The following is a 22,083-nucleotide window of genomic DNA, read 5'->3' as shown; positions in this document are numbered from 1 at the left end:
CAAATTTTATCGCGTTTTAAACTGAGTAAGACCTATGAAGAATAGAATCAAAATATATCTAGAAATAAGTACGTTTGTGAAGGTGTGAAGTGGGTTTAACTTACCACAGGTTAGGGTCTATGTAAGGTCTATATAATTTCTTGACTGACTGAATTACCATAAACTATGTAAGAAAAAACGCGGGATTTGGCCAGTTATACTTAACTGTTTGTAATGCAGTGATTAATGTCCGTACAATTTACTATTCAAGAACTCATAATTTTTCCGAGGGGACTTCCTTTGGTTTTAAGAATAAGGAGGGACCAATCTCCTCAACGTCTTCACTTGACAGAGCTTTGTAACTTTGTTGCGGTGTGTTTTCGTGGAGGTACGAACCAGATTGAAATATATTGACGAGCTTTTTGTGTTTAAGAGTTAAATTTTGGTTGATATGAATTGCAATCATCAGCTAAAGGGACTGAGGAAATATTCTATAACTCTACAGATTGTTGGGCGCTTCCATCGCCTACTACTTGAAGTGAAAATATTGAGCCATTGTAACATCATGGAGACATTCTTATCAGTACATGAATTACCCTTAAATGTTCTTTACAATTACTTTCCTTTTACTTCGCATTTCAACACATGACAGACATGGCTGGAAACATTGCAGATAGTTAACACTGGATGACCACTCAGACCGGGAGGAGACGTCGTTGGTAACGCTTTGAGCCAGTTGCATTTGCTCGGTGTGCCGGGGACGTACGAAGCATTCCGATTCCTGATAATTATTTCCGTAAATTTTATGTTTGCAGTTTATATTTATCTTGTATCAACACACTGCATGTATTTTATTTAATTTTTGTCTTACATAGTCGAAGTCAGCATGCTTTCAGTAATTTTACAAAACAGCCATAAATTTATGTCTTGTCCATTGTCTGTTTTATGATATATACGACGTTTTGGAAGTTAGCGCTGCTCACATCTTCAGATAGCTGGTTGGCATTGTATTGACACGTTTCTCCTTATTGTGAGTACGGGACCTTTTGAAAGGTCTCGGGTTCGACCCCGATCGGAAAGAAAATTATCAGTATCCACGACCTTTTCCTCTGCCACCCTTTCCGATTTATCGTTTACATTAATCCTTCCATATCATATTCGACGTTACATGACTTCAGCAATTGAATCAGCGTCGTAAAAGGAACGAATATATATATATATATATACTGTTGTTTTATGATAGGGACAACATTAAGTCTTACAGTGTTCATTGTTTGTTAACAATGACTGTAGAGCGAGATCGGTGACTCTTGTAGAAGCTCGTTGGCATTTCCATTTGGGATGGACGTGACCACTTCTTGACTTCTTGATTGACACTGACTGAAGCCGCTCAATCACCTTGCGTATGCGTAACACAGCTTCAGTAGCTTCAGACGAACAATGTAAAGAGACCGGTTACTTTCGTATTATACACGTTTAATGGAAACATTTAACAGCCCCCAAAACAAGTTGCAAAGTACACGGCTTGCTTAATATAAATAAACCCTAGAAACGGAAACTGCCATGATGTCCGCTCCATTTATCGTATGCAGCTGTTACGCCGCTCCATTCGACATACAAGATTTAGTTTTCTTAAAAGAGAAGATTATGGAAGAGATTGCACCGTTTGTGAAGGATGTGTCTGCTGTGTAGGCATGTACGCTGGCTGGGTCTGCAGCCCCGTTTTATTAACTTTGTTGGTGGCGAATCGTTATAAACTTCCTTTGTCTTCCTCTAAACTTGTATTGGGATATTTGATTGTGAGCTTGGTTATTTTGGAAAGTGATAGGTCTCACGCTTTTAAAGACAACTAAGAACTTATATTTAAAGGTGCGTGTGTCCTCGTCCTAACAGTTATATATTTCGACGATATGATTTCATTACCAAGAAGTAAATAAACGCGGATTATATAACTAGAACATTAACTGTTGCCCCTATAAATCGCATTTGACTGTGGTTGTGTTAAATTAATAAATCAATGGTTTACAAATTTGAAAGAACTTCTTTGATGGCTATGGACCGATTCTATACGTTGGTTGTGATTTTATCGTAGCAGTTGAATCTCTGTTAGGCATGTGCATGTATTTACCTATTATATTATACGATCTTATTATATTATTATATAAGAACCTGTTACTCATTTGCTTCTTCGATGTATACTTGTTTGCGCTCACAGAGGCCTGAAAGTTCGTATTTAATGACACTAGATGGCACAATGACCTATTCCACAAGTGCTGAAATCATTAGGCAGGTTTCAGAAGTACGTCTAATATAGTTATGAAAGTATTTTAATGACGTAGCACGGCTGATATTTTTTATTGTTCCAAGTGGAAATGTGGGAAATTAAGACAGAAAGAAAGAAGGAAATCGATGTATGAATGGAAAATGAGAAAAGAAGGCAAGGAATGAAGATACGAAAGAACGTTTGTGTGTATTCCGTATCTCACCCATGCGTTCTGCATGTTCCTCCCATTTCATCCTGCTTGATTTTGTCATCCTTTTCCATATGTCTTGAGGAGTAAGTTACAAATTATGAATTTCCTCATTATGTAATTTACCCAGCCCTATGCCAGATATTTTCCTAAGCGACTAAGTGGCGCACACACTCAGTCTATGTAAGATACCTGTTTTCACGCCCATATAAAACAGCTAAAAGTATAGTTCTGTACTTTTAATCTTTGCATTTTTACATACAAAATATAATTAATTGCACGGTAGCAAATATTTTCCTAATTTAGTCTGCTCTTGATTTTTTCTTCAATGAAATTTTGATTTATTACTGTCGTTCACAAATATTTTAACTTTCCACATTTTCTGAGGGCTTATTAGCTTCTATATATATTGTGATTTTGTCCCATAGTCTGGCGACGAAACATGAACGTACACTTAGTTTCCTCCACGTACATCTAAACCAACTTCCTTGATAGCTTCTAATAGAGCTTTTATGTTGTTCTTTATTATATTTATGTTTTCACCCAACAAATTATTATCATCAGCACAGGCACATTGATGTCGTGCATTCAGTTCCATTTCTCTTTCTTTCCTTGGACCTTCTTGATGGCGATTTCTAAAAGCAAAGTTGAAAATCACTGTCAATAAAAATTCTCCTTGATACAGACCATTCAAAATAGGAAATGCATCAGCTCTATTTATGTTCTTTAATTTAATAAGTGGCTGTATATAAGCATTTTGTTTTACTAGAAGAAGCTTTATTTTGTGCTTTTCAAAATAAATCAGCTTTCATGCTCGATACTGATGGGCCAACAGATCTTTTCGTTTAAACCATAGACATTTAGGATGTTTTATATACAAGCTATTTTACTTTATGGAGGATTTTGTGTTTAACGTGTGTGTGTGTGTGTGTGATTAAAAATTAACTGCTATGTATTTTCGAAATGTTTGTCCCTGCCCCTATTTCATTAATCACTGACATAACGTAGACCTAAATCAACCAAACTTACATCACTTCGTATTTATAAAAGAATCCATTGAAGTTTCTGTATTGTCTACAGAATCCAGGATGCACACTTCGATTTTCTATAGAAAACTACGGACCGCTAAGTCATAATGTATCGTGTATTTATAATCCCTGTATTATATTGAATGCATAAGGCCCTTCCATTGTGTGTTGTTGGGTGTTCAGTTTGTCATAGCGTCGGATAGCGGACGGTCTTTCTGGAGCCAGTACACACACGCCCTATTATCATCGTGTAAACTCTTTTTAGGGGCTTGCGGTATTAAAAATTCATACATCGCTCACCTGTACAGGAGGAGGCGAATATACAACCCATTTCAAAAATATCTTAGTGACCTTCCTGTGTTTGTTTAAATTATTTTCCTGCAATTTTTGTTGGCTGTGGGACATATCTTTGTTTCTCGACAGGTGTTAAGATTCAGTATTTTATATTCATTTGCCTCAACAAATAGAAATTTTGCTTTGATTATTGATACCAATACAAAATATTTGTATGGATATGAAACATGGTCTTTCACATTAAAATAATTATTGATATCGCATCAGGGAGTGTGAGATGGACAAGGCATGTAACATGCATGAGGGAGATAGGAAATGCATACAAGACTTTCTGTCTGCATGGCTAGTGTGCGTGAATATTGCGTATGCTTACTACGAAACTGAGTCAGACTTCTACGCATTCAGGCTCACCGTTCTAGTAACTGCAGGCAACTTGTAAGCGTACCTCGTGCTGCCTGTAAATAGGCACACTGATAAGCAGCAGCGTTGCTAGTCGACGTGAAGATGTGTTGTAGGCCAGAAGCTACGCAGTTTCTTTGACTGGTAACAAGGACAGTTAGGAAGTTGGATTGCATCACCTTTTGCTAGTAGGTATTTTTTGCGATTTCCGTCGTTTTCTGACAGTTCGAGTGATTATAACATTTCGAGAAATATGTAAAGAAGTAGCCATTGAGGGAGGGGGGGAAATATCAGGCCTACACGTCTTGTACGTGGTAGATAATGATAATGAAATTTGGCATTGTCTGTTGACGAATACTGTAAATAAATCGACAAGAAAATATCGATGTACTTGAAGACGGAAACAGTCTTGGAGGTTAAATGATTCCAGTAGGTCAGAATCTTAATACTGCTCTCCGATTATTAATCACATATGTCTACAGAGTCTGTACGTCAGAGAATGGACATGTCCAAAACACTTGGGTATAATTAGAACTTACTGTCATATATTCTGTTGCTTTTTCGAATGGGTAGTAGAAGTTTGGTCTGAAAACCGTCTTTTAATTGCAGATCACCGCAGCGATTTTTCTGTTTCTTTCACGCACCGGAGGAATAAATGGCTGCGAAAATAATTGATCGGTGGTATAGAAATTTTGGGACCCCTTTTATTTCTCGTCTTTTTATTCTTTAAACGTCAACCTAATATGTACTGGACCGTAGTGCATACTGTGAGGTTGTTTTTCATGGTCCTGATTTCAAGCTGGTCGGTAACTTTGTTACCCTTGTAGGAAAGGTTACGGGTGATACAGTGCTGATCCTCTTCATGAAAGAGTGTCATATATGTTTATCTTCATGCATAATATTTTATTCCGAATATTTCTAAGTCCTTGCCTTCAGGGTACGTATAACTGTTCCCCCTTCAGAATTCAGTTTATGAATAATGAATGATTATATTTTGCCCCTTGTGTATACAGCAGAGTTGTGGGTGTACTCTTTACTCTGTAAAGCCGAATGATAACTATACACTAGCTGCTTTAACAATCAGTAATGCTGCATTTTGTGTTTATGGGTTTCGTATCCTCCTTAAAAATTATTTATACGAGCTTGAATTTCGAAGGGTTAAAGAAGTAGGACTTCATATTCTTAATACATTTTCTACCTTGTAGTAGCATAAGAATAACACTACAAACTGATTACTTTTATCCCTGTACTAGCATTTATTTGCAGTTCGTGATGCCAAATGCGTTTCAGTCGTATGGGGTCATAATCGATGTGTATATTTAATTTCATCTTACATAATAAAACCTAGAGCCATGAAATTTAAAAATTTACAAACGAGTAATATTATCAAAAGACTTGTGTATATAATATATTGTGTAAATTTCAGTTAGTGTTGAATTGGCAGTCCCTGTATCGAAATGTCCTGCAACAGTTTAGGTGTTTGGATATTCTTTCCGTTTTACGGCACTTGCTATATTAGTTGTTGATGTGGTCACTTGTATCATCGGTTGCAGTCGCCGAGTTTCACAATCTGTTGTGCAGTGGATGGCTGATTTACGTGTTTATAGTGTCTTCTTGTTTTACTATAGTAGCAGATGTTCTGCATATTTGGAATATTTATATACTGTAACCAGCTTCAATCTTGGCAACTCGCTTGGTTTCATAATATTGAGACTGTGTGTGTTAACAAGATTTAACATAACTAATAAGTTATTGGAAATGGCAATAGCCTGTAGACATTAGTATTATTAGTTAAAGTGGTTGTTCGGTGTAAGGTGGACCCGGTTCAACCGCTAGAACACTTAACGTCTGGATTTCTGGCCTCCTCGGGGGGTGGCTGTATGTCCGTTTGTTTGTGTCCGAACTTGACATTGGTTTAATCCGTGAGAGATGCGTTAGTAGGTAACAGATGAAAAACGTCAAGATATTAACTGGAAACAGGGACTGTACGCACCGTATAGAACTGAAATGGCGTGGCGCATAATGAAACACAAGGGCATTATTTTACCAAACTGTCTGCAAATCTAATTTTACCATCGTATCAGTCGTTCACAATTAAGTTTAACAAACCATTTAATACATTTATAAATATAGAAATGTAATCAATTGTTCATTGAACAAGATGTGAAGACGAAAACCAAATTTTTATGCTGCATTTGGTTCTGCTGATAAAATATAAATGGTAACAGATGACTCATGCATCGTAAGACCTGCATTACACGTGCAAGAAATTTAGGAAAACGGGCAGAAGTCAGTTTCAAGACAGCAAAGGAACATCAGTCATCAAGATGTAATATTAATGAGTCATCGCCCTGATGATGGAAGCAGCAAGGTCTTCTGAAACTTCGGTAAACTTCTATCAGACGACACCTTCAGACTCACCGCCTTGAAAACCTCAAATTCTCTTTAGTAGTAACGTTTATATTGTATTCGGCTGCCCGAGTTTGAATATGAGCTGAGTACCACGTACCCTAACTGATTTGTGTGATTTCCTGTGTGTAAATGTTTGAGTAGAACGTCTTAGTAATCCACGAATTTTTACTTCATCACACTCGGTGAACTGCGAAACTTGCAACGAGATTCTTGAGTCAAACAACGAAAAATAGCCTCTACGTGGCCCTGCGATGTCTACTATATGTCACAAGACATTACGCTTAAGTGTGAAAGCTTGCACTCAACACTGATTAGCACCTTTTTGCTCCCAAATCCTGGGCAGGGTCTCGTCACAGAGGGCGGCCGTCGGCTTCGTTTAAAATACAAGGGGCACCTCAGTTTCTATACATATTGGGGAAGCATCACGCAAAGGGACCATCTGCAGTTTACACGCACTTAAACATAGACTCACACGCCATAATGATGCTTTCCGAATAATAGATACTACACGGCGTGACCTGGGCTCGTCCCTGCAGTGCCCCATTCCAGAAAACGGTTGGTTCCTCGCATTCACTGAAATACAATTTATTACTAGCGAATGCTGAGTTCCTCGCCCGGATTTTCTTAAAGTAAAGTACTGTAATAATGAAATTACTTATTCATTATGACGATTTTATGAGTACATTTTCCTGTTGGTAGTTCATCGCTTGCGGATTTCTTAGTGTGTGTTGAAATAGCAAGAAATAAAAGTTAAACAACGAAAAATCTGTGAAAATGGACCGGGTTTACATTAATACCGGCTGTGCAAACCAAAAATAGAATCAGAGATGGAGAAGTAGGAAAATCGACGAAGCATTTTATGTAGGCCTATGTAAGCCTGCTTTAAATCGCATTACTTAACGGGTTTATCTTATTTATATCATTCAGACTACATAAATTAAACTTTACATATAACGTCTCGTTTTATTTTGAATGTATTTTGTAAGTATGTATAGCCAGATATGAAATATGTGTCCTGTCTTAAATTATACACAATTTTGACATATTTCTTGTATTTCAGGTGAGTGCGATGTTACCTGTACGGATATCACTAAACTGCGTGTTGTGGAAATAGTAGTCTGGGATGAGGTAAGCGATGAGTTGAATTCATTAAGATACAGAAAGCCACCGATTTTATGAGCTTTTTATTTATAGTAGACCCTGTTTATATAAAATGAAATCAGAATTCAGCTCTAATCATCGCAAACTCTTCTAGCTTGCGAACGCTGTGAACGAATAGGCCTGTACCACAGATTTGCCCTTTGTGATAAATAAGCTTTATATTTCGCTTATTTTGGCTGATAGACACGAATTTTTTGTTCAAGATTTTTAGCTACATTGTACTCTTTCGCTCAGTGACTTATAAATGAAAATTGAAAGGAATGTAGGTAATGAACTTTATTGTTTAGGCCATTGTGACGTAAAAATACATCATAAACGTATTTGTTCCTCCATATTGTGAAGGTTATCTTTCGTCAAACATTTATTTAACTTAATTGCGTTTGTTGATAATTTAAAGTCGGTTACCTAGAATTTTGTATAACTCCTGTTTTTTAACGTAATCGTAACTTTTTCGAAGGATCTAGCTGTAAGTAATTAATGTACACAAATTTAATTGCTTGCGTTTTGGTACCGTATTTTAAGTCTACTTAATGACAGCCTTTAGTTTCTAACAAAACGTTGAAAGTAAAGTGTACGTCCATTCCCTCGCCTCTGCGTAAAACTCAATGGCCTGATTGTTCGAAAAGAACGCAATGAGGCATTGGGAAATTTCTTGCGATCTTAAGTGTGGCCCCTCCCGCCTAGGAGCTTACGGTAGAACCTTTTATTGCATGCTCCATTAGTCAATTACTGCTACGTATTTCTCTTCCTCTTTGCATGCATTACTGGCTAGTGACGTGCACTTAAAAACCAGCGAAGTAGAAGACGTAAAAAATGTTTTCTCCAGGAAATAGGTTCTGTTAAAGCTATTTTGCCTACAGTGGGCCGTATTTGTGTCGTGTACTGGGGTCTAATGGCAGGTGGGTTTTGTATGAGGTGCTTGCACACACTTCGTCTTCGTATAAGTAATTGTGACAAGATGTGAAAGAAGGGAGCTTCACTACTTCGCCTGCCGTCCTTTACGACATCTGGCACGATATTGTGCTCTACTGTTCTTTGGAGGCGCTGTTTATTTATTGTTCGCTTTAGGATTTGTCTATTGAAAATAATTATCTCGGTCCATTAATTTCGTAAAGCCGAAATAGTATAAGTAGTCCCTACGTAATATCTATATAATAAAATGCTCTGTTTGTTAGCCTTTCTTAAGGAAGAAATTGTGCTTAGGTCCCATGAGATCACCCACTACGCTTTCTCCTGACTTTAAACATGTGTATTCCTGGTCAACAAGACATGGCGCGTCCTCAGATTTCGAATGTGAGAGACGGTCTCTAGATTTGGAGGGTATCTGCGAATATATTTAACAAGCAGTCGCGGACAGCCAACAAGGGATGATCCTCAAGCTTGATTGTTGGTTAGGGGACTAACGGCTCACCACAGCAAATAATCCGGCGTATAACAAAATGTTATACACAGGCCTCGGACATGTGCGAATTTTTTAAAGAAGCTGAGCCCCGGTAAATGGTCACAGGGTCAGGAGGTCTAGGTCAGTTTGAGTACAGTAACAAGATAATTAGCAAAATGCAAGCTGTTGGTTACTTTTAGTGGGAATACAGGAGGTCAGACCGACAAGGGTGGCACTGAGCCAGTAGGCGACTGTATATTTTTTTATTGGAAATGGCTTGCCGAATATTAATTCGAGACAGAGGTCTTCACACGTAACGGAATTATATCAGCGGTTGAGACGCCATAGTTCTTTGTGATGGGAGCGTAACCTGTATAACACAAAGAGGTCGTTTTATAATATTAAATTCTGAATGCACATGTCTTAATTGAGGTTGAAGCCCTGAAGATCGAACAGTATGTTTCTGCGAAACGTTGGTGTCTAACTACAAGTCCACACGGCGTTACAACCCAGAGGACCAGCGTCGACAATTAATGGCAATAGTAAGACAAATTTGTGAAATACTTAACATTTCAAGCCATATAAGAAGTTCTAACTCAAATATTATTCCATCCAACTATCATCTTCGCATAATCCCACCACGCTGATCCATGTGTTAAAAATTGAATTTTATTTGTTGCGTTCTAAACTTCATTTACCGGTACCTAAAATTAAATAGCAGTGCACAAGGTTTGAAAAACTGCCAAGTATGTGCAACAGGAAAGCAGGCTTTATGAATTCTACCCGGAACTCCTTTCTTTAACTATTACGGCCGCAATTTAAGGAACGTTTCCCCCCAAAGTATACCATTTTAGTTGCCTCTCATCATTATCACGTTGTCATGTTAATCAGAAGAATTGATAAAATAATATTGAATGATTGTCGAACGCTGAAATTAATACATCTTCTCGCTCTTGTCTCTATGATTTGGAACTTCATAGCTGTAAAGGTTAACAACACAATCGAAGAATAATAATTTTCATTTTTTCTTCAGTTGTCAAGTAGTAGGCGGTGTGACCTATTCTGATTAGTTACGAGGTGCGATCGGAAAGTTTCTAGACTGTGTCAATAGCGGGCGAACCGGATGTAGTACGAGCTTCTGCCTTTAGGGGGTGCGACCTACATTCATAGTGAATCAGTGTGCCAGCCAGCATCATCGAATTAGCATTTGTTTCTTAGTTACGGGCGTTTTGGTAGTGCATTACACCGACCCTCCTGCGATTTCGGAATGGCGTGTGCATCAAATTTTGCCAAAGACTCGCCAAAACGGCTACGGAAACCTATGAAATGCTAAAGCAAGCATTTGGGGAGTCCGCAATGGGTCGTGCACAAACTTTTGTGTGGCATTCACGTTTTAAAAATGGCCGAACCTCTGTCGATGATGACGAGCGTTCTGGACGACAATCTTCGAGCACAACGCCCGAAAATGTTACGAAGATTCGGCAGGCCATTCACGAAGATCGACGTCGTACCATCAACGACTTGTGCGACATTCTTGGGATAGGCTATGGGACCTGTCAGCTGATTCTAAAGGAAGAACTCCACATGCGACGCATCGCAGCCAAGTTTGTGCCAAGGCTCCTGTCTGAGGACCAGAAGCAGAATCGACTTCTCGTTTGTCAGGAGCTCAAAGATCTTGCAAGAACCGACGCCAACTTCCTTTCTAAGCTCCGTGTGACTTCTTCCTCTTCCCAAAGATGAAAATTCAGCTAAAGGGAAGGAGATTTGAGACGATAGAAGAGATTCAGGCAGAATCGCAGATGGTGCTTGACAGGCTGACAAAGAAAGATTTCCAGGGATGCTTCCAGGCTTGGCAGCGGCGCTGGGATCGTTGTGTTCACTCCCAGGGGAACTACTTCGAGGGTGATGGATGAATTTAATACCTGAGATAAGTGTACTGGTTTTTATAGGCGCAGTCTATAAACTTTCCGATCGCACCTCGTACGGCCGCACTTTAAGGAACGTTTCTCCCCAAAGTACACCATTTTAGTTGCCTCTCATCATTATCACGTTGGCATGTTAATCAGAAGAATTGATAAAATAATATTGAATGATTGTCGAACGCTGAAATTAATACATCTTCTCGCTCTTGTCTCTATGATTTGGAACTTTATAGCTGTAAAGGTTAACAACACAATTGAAGAATAATCATTTTCATTTTTTCTTCAGTTGTCAAGTAGTAGGCGGTGTGACCTATTCTGATTAGTTATGTGGCAGTGGTCGGTCATGAGACGCGCTGTAATCCCGTGTGCTTTGTGTACCCAGCGTTGTACTTGCTGTCCTGCTGTCTCGTGGATGCTTCACGTTAGCGCATTATGATTTATACATAATAGCATTTTCCCCGAAGAACACCTAGATTGTCTTATTATTTATTTAAGCTATGCGCAGACTTTTCTTCTTCCCCTTCCATGCCTTTCGTTTCCATGTGCTCCCGTTCCTCGTCGTGCTTGTGCCTCCCTCTCTCCCTCACCCCCACAAACTCATAAAATTCCAGCACTTGACATTATTACTTGAATTAATGCTTGGACCATGGCTCTTGGAAAAGAATGAAACGAAGGAAACAGAGTGAGAAGGAAGGACTTGGGAAAAAATTTATTTTCGCCTTTTTTTTTCTTTGTACGGTGTCTCCATTTCCTTCTTTTAGTCCCTCCACCCCTTCTTAATTTTTTTCTTTTGTTCTCCCCCCAAGGTGAAATATTTGTTCGCTGCATGTGACGTGTTACGAAGGTTGGCCATTATTGTCTTCTGGATATGCTCCCATTTTGAATTGTTCTTGTGCTTTTATTTTCGCTCATGAGACGTTTTCATTTTATGACTGCCAACCCTTGGTTTAGCCTGGCTAATTGTGGCAACGGTATCGTCATTCGTCTTCATGATTAATTTCCAAGAATAATTAAATTTCAAAAAATGACGTCTTTAATTGCAGTGTGTCTAGTCTCGTTCTTATGTGAAGCCTTGTTAGCTATGTACTCCAAAATAATTAAAACTCCTGGACTAAAGCAGCACTTACAAGTTTTTCAATTTTGTGTCTGTGTGTGTGTGTGTTTTTCTTTATTTTTTAAAAAACTAATTTCGAATTTTTATTCAACCTTAGTTGTTATCTCAATTTGCGCTGTTCGTCGTAGGTTATATTTTTAGTGTACTGACTTACCTTGCATCCTTTTAGTTTACATTGCGTTGTCCTGCTGTTTTGCAACCGAAGTTGATCATTTGAAATATGAACCGCAGTAGAAACATTCACAAAGTTAGTTACATGCGGTTACTGAAGAATACTGAAGGGCGCTTTAGGATAACCAACTCCTTCACTGGTCTTTAGGCGTCATTTAAGAGAAGCTGAAAGAAATAAGTACAAATATTAATCTACTAACTTCCCATAGAATTAAAAAATATTTTAATAAAACAATATTATTATTATTATAATAATAATTATTTGGGACGGAGGTTAATTTTATTTCGACATTTTATTATTTTATTGTTGTACACACTGCTTTGTTTCCTTGTATTCATTTCTCCTGAGAATATAGTGTGGGCTTAACGTTTCCTATAAGAGTTCTGCTGTGTATACCCATGCAAGTAGTTTGAAAATAAATTACCTTGATTAAATAACGATGGATAAGTCGGGACTCAAAACAAATTATAACATAGTGCTAATAGTTATTAATATCAATACGTAAATATTTGAACTACTATGACAACGATCTCGTTGAATTATCGCTTAATGAAACAAAGTTTTTAAAAATATTAGGTGTATTAATGATGTATGTGTGTATCTTGTCTGTCATCCTTGCGATAGCAGGGTTTGTTTCAAAACGAAGAGTGAATAAACTCCTTCGGTTCTTTCTTCTGATTTTAATTGTACCAGACTGCACATAGTAAGGCGGCTAACCGAGCCGAGAGATAGAGACAGAGTTACTATAAGTTCTGCGTTGCATGCATCAACTGTGCTCTCTTTGCAGCATCGTGAACGGGTCCACCACTGTCTCCTTCTTGTCCGAAATACTCAATCGCTTCAAACTTTAAATCCATGGCTTTCTGACGCGTGTTCATCTGTCCTTCAATTCCCAGTATTAAAATAAGACGTAGTTAAAACGAACACTTCTGCGACTACTTCAGAAAGACAATTTTAAAAATATAAATCATTACCTCCAGAGTGATTTTGAGTAGCGACTGACTAACGTTAGTCATGTGACCATCTTTGCTACTGCAACCCACGACATTACGTGAAGGCTGGTAATGACTACAGCATATCACAGGTTCGGAACTCCTTAAGGAAGATGAGAATCCTCTCTCACTGAAGTGGCATAGGTGTAATGCGGTTCTACCGAGAGACTCGAAGGCGAAGTAAAATATAGGCCTAGGCGTAACTTCCTGTTTTAACGACTAGACGTTCAGTAGAACACGATAGCCACCCACTGGGCTGGCAGAAATTAGAAGTTGTGCAATGTATGAGGTGGGTGTATGGAATTGCCAGCCTTCCTAGCTATGCCAGCAACAAGCAACGTGTGCCATGTACAGATTCTAACACATAATCAAAACAACAGGCGGTCAATATCCTTGTATAGAACAGCTTAATAAAGCAAGCGATTATAGTGTTGGCTATCTGGATTATAGGCGCCCCGTGCTGCGTAGATGTAGGTACACGTAAAACTACTAAAAGATATGAAATGGGTTTTCCCTCGCGTATAATGTGTTACTACAGAAACAGGCAGTCAATTCGCACAAGATTCATTCCACTACTCTGTGCAGCAGCCAAGAGGGAGGAACTCTTATCTCTCTTATTGGCTTCTTATAACGACAATAATACCTGTCTGTGGAACCGTATCACTCTTTAGACATGCTAGTAAGTCCTGTGAGAACTTGTATTGAGATGTCTGAAAACGAAGTGCTGGTGAGAATAAACTAATCTAAGTAGAGACGAAGGTGTAAAATAATGGTGACAATTACACGATGAGCTTAAAAATATGTATTGCTTACCTAATATCATTAAAACAATTAAATAAAAATATATAAGAATCGGACATGTGTCGAAAACAAAAAGTAATTATATATTGTTCGTTGGGAAACCGTATTGAAAAATTTTCACCATGTAACCATTTGTTGACAAACCTTCACGTACCGTACTGTACCTTACCCTACCCAGCCTAAAACAATTTAACGAACACCGTAAGATGAGGTGTTGTCAAATCTACGCCGAGCGTCGCGACGCCTATCGCTGCCAAACCGATACCTGAAGTCAGATGTAGCGAAGACAAGCATAGGGAAGCTACACTACCCGATGTCAGTACCACACTTTGAGCGTCACGACGCCTACCGTCACAACGTAGAAAAGGATTCCGAATAAAACCAAGGACCTCGAGATTCCATACGAAACGACGCTGGTAACAACGCCGAGCGTCTCGAGATGGATAATTGTTAACATTTTCTCTTCTTATTTTACCCCAACCTAATCCAAACCTAACCTTCATGGCCCAACTCATGTTTGTCTTTGTTTTTCTTTGTAATATTTATGTGTTCACTTGACAAATTAACATCAACATAAGCAAGTATCTTTATTTAAGCCACTTCCAGCCCTTCTTTATGCTGTTGATCGTTTCTGATAGGATACCATAGAAAAACAATTAAAAGGCAATGGGGTTAAAGTCTCTCTTGAATAATAGATAAAGGACCTACCTGTTATGTGTGTTCGGGCAGGTCAGGCGTGGGCTTAAAAATTTTCGTTCTGTAACATTAAAATAGACGTGCATTGCTTGTTGGCATGTGTCAAACGTTCAACATTACTTTTGCACTGCCCACGTAATCCTTCTTGATTTGATCGCACTCTACGGAACAGCGTTCTTTCTAGCGTGTTTTGTGAAACTCGTCGTTGTAAAGAGTTAGCCAGCCTCCTGCAACATCGCCACCTATGAGGTCCCAACATTATATTCTCCGCAGTGCCCTATTCTCGTACAATCATTCTCACTTCTTCCACAAAATGTTTCTTCTGCATTTTAAATTCTGTTTTCAGTACACACGTCCTCATACACGTCTTATGTCACACCTTATTATCGATCTCTGACTAAATTCACGTATTCTTTCAGCGATGCTATATACTTACTACACTGACTGTCGTTTTAGTAAGTGAAGGTAATTTGCCATTCGACCGTATTCTGAGCCTCATTCCGTTTGGCAATATTGCAACCTGTTTTACTAAGATCTCTTTTAATACAATCATCCGATCTCCGTCGCTTTTTTCCTTGAGGCACTTACCAGAAGGTTTTACCATCAACTCACTTTCTGCATATTTTGTTTGCCACCCGAGCTGCATGTCTAGCCCATCTAGTGTAAAAGTAAAGTTTGTCCCGCTATACGCCATGTAGGCGTTTGGGGTGAGAGGAGGTATAGCTCCTCTCTTCCTTGACCCCGGCAGTAGATTGGGGTGAGTGGTCAGCATCACGCCCCGGCCGGCTTTACCCCCGGGAAAGGACCCCGGTACGCATTGTAGAGGAGGCTGGGTGGGCCCCAGAGCCGGTCTGGACGCAGAGGCTAGAGGAAAAATCCTCTGCCCCGTCGGGGAGCCCATCTAGTGTACTTATCAGTATTAAAATAAATCATCGTGTAATTTTATGCAGATTCCGTATCGTATGTCGGCGTTATTTATCATTAGTTGTTGATTGGTGGAATAAACGGTTTGAAGAAACGGGATATCTCGGTGGTACTAGACCATTGTAGATTTATCACATAAAATTGAAGCTGTGTTCTTTAGGTGGACGTTTTGTTAGCCGCAAGACGTTTGCTTGGTAGATCTCCAGATGTTTTAAAGCTAAGGAATGGAAATAGCTCCTAACAACTATAGAATGTGTTTTATGCTATTTGCGACGAACTGTCGGTCGTCATTTCTCTAATGATCAGCGTTCAACTGTTAAATATATCCTTCCGTATTTATTCAGATGAACTCTCAAACTTCATATTATCTTTCCGCTTCTTTTTATTTCATCTACTTTATTCAGAAAGTTTTTTTTCCGAGAACTTTACACTCAATTATTTGAAATGGAAGTTTCATTGATTTTCAGTAATGATATGTAAATAATGACTACGTATCGAAAATCAATACAGTACTGTGTGTTAGTCATGTAGGGAAGTAACAATTGGCTTAAAGTTCGATCCAATGAAGGGAACAAGTTTGTTTCTGTACTTTAATGCCTGCCTAGACTTGTGGGAACGTTAATATTGAAACTTGGTGAGAACTTTGAACGAAATTGAACCGATATGTTTTTTTATTCTTACAAATATCGCGGCGTTACCTTAGAAGCATGTGTTTTAAAACACAATTAAGCAATTAACCCTTTAAAACAAAAGCTCGCTTGAACAACTTTGCATGTAAGATGAAATTGTGAGCGTAAGTGTTTGTTCGCTTAGAGCTTGAGAACGGGTAAACCGATTTTCGTCAAATTTGGCATGCTTATTTCTTGAGAACGAAGAAAGATAGTAAGATAGTCAAAATTCTGGGAAGTGTCCCGAGTTTGATTCATACCGAGGCCGTTTCCTGTAACACGAATATTAAGGACGATAGGAGAAGGCGCCTAGACCAGAGTTGTTTGTTTCGAAGAGGAGATTACAGGAATTAACGCCACAAACCCAAGAAATGTACCGGGTCGATTCGCGGTGAAGATTTTGGGTTTAGCGGTAATTTTTCTATAATATGTAACGATACATGACCCTCGGAATGACATACATGGCACAGACGAACTCGCGACGAGATCTCCGAATGTAGGCGTTAGAACGCTTACACAATATGTCATCCTTTACGCAGATGAGCATAAGAATACCACAAAACACGACGCCGATCGTTGCGACGGATATCGACGCTACGTCGACTAAAGATTTCATGCTTGTAAATATCAGCCCCGGAAGCCAAATGACACGGTTTTGGAAATCCGACACCCACCGTTCTGACGCCTCGCGTCGCGACACCGACACAACATCAAACCGAAGCCAAGAAGAACCTCGGCAAGCGAATGGCACTGCGATAGAAAATTGTTCCGACGCCGAAATTACACACAATATTTAGCATAGACTAACCTAGGGATGCCGACGCGACGCCGAAAAACTAAAGGAGAGCTTGCGACGACACAAAATTTCAAAGCAGTCCAATGAAAGTTTCGGGATGCCACAAAGCACGATGCTAGCAAACCGACCACCAGCGTCGCGATGCCAAATCCGAAACGCAAATTAATTCAGTACTATCATCGGGATGATATATTCAACAACTGTGGAAAACTGATGCCGACTGTCCCAATGCTAATCGCAAAAGGACCATCGTAACGCCAACAGAATTAGGTTAGTCTGGGTACAATGGGACGGAGGGAATTGGCTCAGCCTGCCGGAAATCAAACATTGAACACAATTAGGTACAGTACAACCAAAATATGAAATTGCTGAGACTGTGAATATGAGAGAAATCTACAAGCCACTGCTGTTTCAAGTACAAAGTTTCTTATCTTGTTTGTGGTTCTCTCTGGTTCTTGATGTGATCACCTTTAGACAATGTCAAATGTGTCATTGTCACACCGCGCTCTTCTTGTCCGGTCGGCGGAGACATATGCAGATGAAGCTTCCCATTTGAGAGGCTTCTCCACAAAAGCTGTAAGAAGGACGTTTAAATATTCATTGAATAAATGCTCATTGAATTATAACACGGATGGGAAACGATGGTCACGTATTTGAAGGGCACCTTTCCAATCCTGTCTTGTCAACGGACTTCCGAGCCTTTGTTAAAGACGTTGGACAGAAAAGCAGTAGTTGCAGGCAGGGGACTCTGTGATGTCCCGCGCTTTGCATGAATACAGTGTCTTGGCAAAGGTGGTCATGAAGTATGGAGATTCTGGCTTCGTGACTCTTAGTCTATTTAACGATGCTTATTAAATTGATTCTATGGCACGGAGTTAAACGCGAAAGAGATCATAAACGGTGGTCTAGAAACGATTTGAAAGGAATCGATCGTGGCCTGTTCAAGAGTTCTATCATGGCATTTGCTTTGCTGATCTGAGGAAACCCACGAAAATTCTTCGTTAAGGTAATCGAACATAGTGTTATCGCAACACTACCAACCTGGTGTGCAGGTTTTAGGAAACTTCGGCCGTGGCCTATGAAATATATTGATTTTTGGGTTATGTAACAGCTGTGTTTCAGTTGCAGAGGTTGTATAATGTCGAATGAGATGTGACGATGATCAGGAATTTTGATTATGGACGTATTTGGAAGGTGGCTTTTTCCGCCTGTTTAAAAGTAGTGCTTTGCCATTATCAGGGACCGGGTACGCTTCTTCGTTGTGCCAATCCGCTCGGTGGCTTGTTGTAAGGTGTCCTTGCTCGGATGGAAGGCGAAGTGAAATTGATGACAATACTTCCCGTCATGTTGGCGTTCTTTCCTTTTGAAGACTGACGTAAAACGACCAACTTGATAATGCATTCAAAAGAGTACGTTTTTAAATGTGACAAAGGGAGAAAAAAGAGGAACGCATGTTTAACTATTTATTCCATAAAGGAAACGAAAAATGCTCCTGATTATAAACGGTAAATATTCGAAATGTGTAAGCTGTCTAGGCTTACATAATGCTAATTAGAGTTTGTGTATTGGCAGGTGTATCGAAACCGCCGATTGATGAATACTGATTTGTAACACTAAAGTTCTTGTTTATGTATGAAAAATGGAAGATAGTAAGAAGTGCTATTTTGGATGCCTATGAAAATCATTAACTTAGCAATGAAAGTCCTTCTTTGTGTAAGAAATTCGTAGATTATAACTGCCAACGTTATGTAAGAATACAACGATTTCTGCGTGTTCACTTGATTTCTTAAATTTATACAAGAAACATTTTCAGCAATTATAAATTAACAACTATAGCATTAAATGTTTGCGTCTGTGTATATTTGCACGTGTGTGGATTACTAGTAACCAAAAGTTGTCAGATTTACCATGGAAGTTTCGCTCCGTTGCCAAATCTCGAATTTTTAATGCACAAAATATTTGGGTCCCCATCATTTGCGTACTGGCCTTAGGACTTACACATCAAATTAGGAAGTTATTTGGGAAAAAAACTTTTTTGAGGAGTTATACGGTTCCCAGAAAGATAATATAGTTTTCCGTCAGCATTTGGCTTGTTTGTTGGCGTTTTTGCTAAATTGGTGGCCTACTATACTGGAGACGTGTTTTAATCCCGCTCGAGTCATTGAATATTTGCCGATGTTTCTTTGTGCTTATCTTTGGAGGAATTTACCTCACGATGAACTGATCATACAATTAAAGTACGATCACTCTGTATACGTTTCATAAAACCTCTTGTGACAAACCTAGGCAAGAACTCAAAGTGGGATAAGATATAGCGATGACAATAAGAAAAGATTTACAAATATAGTCTACGTTTGACGTAAATGACGATATCTTTGCAAATACCTCCTCCTCCTCCTCGAAGCAATTTTTGTCAGAAAACAATCTCTCAAGTTGATATATGATGTGAAGCTTTCGCCGCTGCTTTCATTAATAAAGTCTTCTCTGGCTATCAGCCGTGTTAGTTGGTGATCAGTCGCCGACGTTTCGAGGACCATCTCTGTCCTCATTTTCAAGGCTATTGACTGTGTGGCTCGTAGCGCGAACTTTCGCGCTACGAGCCACAGATGGTCCTGGAAACGTCAGCGATCAATCGCCATCTAACACGGCTGATAGCCCGAGAAGACTTTATTAATCTCTAATCTCTCCGTTAACAATGAAGAGAAGACCACTTACATTTAGGAAATTTGTCTGTAGATTTGAGGATAATATTAACACGATTCTTAAATTAAATAAAATGTATGACGGCTGAACTGAATTCCGCTGGCTCATGATAGATTCCAGCGGCGGTCTGTAAGCGAACACGGCCATGGACCCGTGTTTCAAAAGAGCGTAAAATTCTTTGACTGCATTCCATTGAATTCCGTTGCGATTTGGTGACGTACGGGAAATTGAAACCGTATTTCTCCTCTAATTATGTCTCCTACATAAAGAACTAGAAAGTGTGCGAACTAATCTCAGTACATGTTTTGATATATATCAATCACGTATGTTGTCAAGTTACGTTAACGTATTCCGGGCTTGTCATTAATGGGTACAGATAACCCTCTCTGCGCCATCTCTTGGTGAATGGTCGTATTACGAGAATGGATCCGCTGACGAATAGCCACTCCTATCTGGATGGCTCCAGCCGAGAGCCTGCCCTCTTGAGTCGTATCCTGGAGCATGCGCACACTGTACATGTGTTACTGTACGTTTTAATTAATACACAAATTAATGATTGAAAATTCATGCTGTGCGCTAAGAAAATCACATGATAGTTCCTAGAAGTTTTTTTAAGAAAATTGATTTGAGGAACATTTTAATGAATAAATTCATATTTTGTGTGTGTGTGTGTTTCCAGACTTCTTCGTATATTTACATTTATTACCGTGGGCAACGCTTAATATTAAAATATGCAAAATTGACGAATTGATTTTACGTGTTCTTTTCGTTTTGTATGGAGATTTGGTATTCCGAAGGCCAGACTGACAATATAAGGCGAGTAAGTTCGTAACAGTATCCAAAACGTCGAAGTAGGTTATATTTTTTGTGAAAGTTAATTGTTTAATAAATCGCACAGGTAGTGAATTTTTAGCTCAGTATCTTGACACAATTAAGACCAAGATTCACAGTCTTCCTTATTTGCTTTCATGACGTTTCTCTTCAGTCTTTGCTGCTGGGGATATCCCGTGGCTGTGTCGCCTCACTAGAGGCCTGTAACTTTTTTTCATTTCCAAAACTTTACTCCGTGTATCAAGGGCCTTCTTGTGAAGCTGACAGCTGCTCGGCTAGACAAGAAATTCTACGTCTTTTACGGAATTCGAAGACCCATTATCGTGTGCAAAAAAGTATCCCCAGCCAGATGAATCCAATCTCATACACTATATCTAACATAAATGTTAACGCTATAATATGATCGTTCGCACCTATGCTACATGCTCAGCTCATCTTATCGTCCTTAATACAACTCAAGGTTTGTTCTTCGCATGTTTCACTAACTCCATTCTCATTACAAGCGTACGGATATTGTTTCAATGCGAATTATGTGAAAAAGTAACAACATTCTGTTGTGATTACTAGGTCTAATAATTTATTAGGACTCTACAGATGTTCGTAATTATGTACTGAATCCTGTTATTCGCCAAAGCCAAACCAACAAATTATATGATGCTCGCCCACACGTTTCTTCGTAAAGTTTTTCCACAACACGCTGTGCGTAATAGACTTGTATTATTTCTGTTACTGCAGGACTATGCAGTAACATGATGGGCTTAATACTCTAATGACTGCTTTATCCCTGTGCTACAAGACAGTTCACTAGTCCGTATCTTTCAATCGCAATATATTGTGAGATATATTTGAGAATGTCATTCATACTTATGTGTGATAATACAAGTACGCTGAAAACTATGGTGGAAAGCTTGTCCATAGCTGCTCAGTAGGTTTATTTGCTAAGGGCCTGTAGCCAAAATTTAAACATTTCGCTCAAGACGGGTTCGAAAATCTGCTCTAAGACCGGATTTCCTTAGGTTTTTCGTGGTTGTACTTAATCGCAACTCTTCTTTCAAAAGTCGCCTTACCACGCTTTATAGCAATAATCCGTTGCATCGGAGACTTGGTGGGGCACCAGAGACGGTCTGTTCGCGAAACAAATCACCGCCCCTGCGGGGAATCGAACCTCGGTCGTCCGACCCTTAACCTGTCACTTCACTGAATAGCTGTCGTGACTTAATGGAAATGAAATGACGATGAGTTAATGTTGAGGTGAATTATCCTTGCTGATTGTAGTTAACATAGTTGTGTGGCTTGTCGAGCGGCTGGGTTGCAGCCAGCACAGGGGCAGCGGGTGTGT

General features: G+C 39.2%; 1 protein-coding gene and 1 long non-coding RNA gene across 5 annotated transcripts in view; both read left to right on the top strand.

The window, feature by feature from the left end:
- Window positions 1-22,083, top strand: part of LOC110829107 (protein-L-histidine N-pros-methyltransferase) — a 174,798-nt gene that overhangs the window by 93,191 nt on the left and 59,524 nt on the right. The window lies entirely within an intron of this gene.
- LOC110829111 (uncharacterized) overlaps window positions 4,159-22,083 on the top strand; it is a 31,576-nt gene continuing 13,651 nt past the window's right edge. The window contains exons 1-2 of the long non-coding RNA XR_002542855.2: window positions 4,159-4,359; window positions 7,644-7,711. This is a non-coding gene — a long non-coding RNA (uncharacterized LOC110829111). The remainder of the gene's footprint in view (window positions 4,360-7,643; window positions 7,712-22,083) is intronic.

Source organism: Zootermopsis nevadensis, unplaced genomic scaffold (genome assembly GCF_977971745.1).
Source record: "Zootermopsis nevadensis isolate Lab colony 2312 unplaced genomic scaffold, Znev_1.0 Znev_ptg000022l, whole genome shotgun sequence".
In the NCBI taxonomy this organism is placed as follows: Eukaryota; Metazoa; Arthropoda; class Insecta; order Blattodea; family Termopsidae; genus Zootermopsis; species Zootermopsis nevadensis.
The sequence above is the reverse complement of the archived record's forward strand: the minus strand, read 5'-3'. Positions and strand labels throughout refer to the sequence as shown.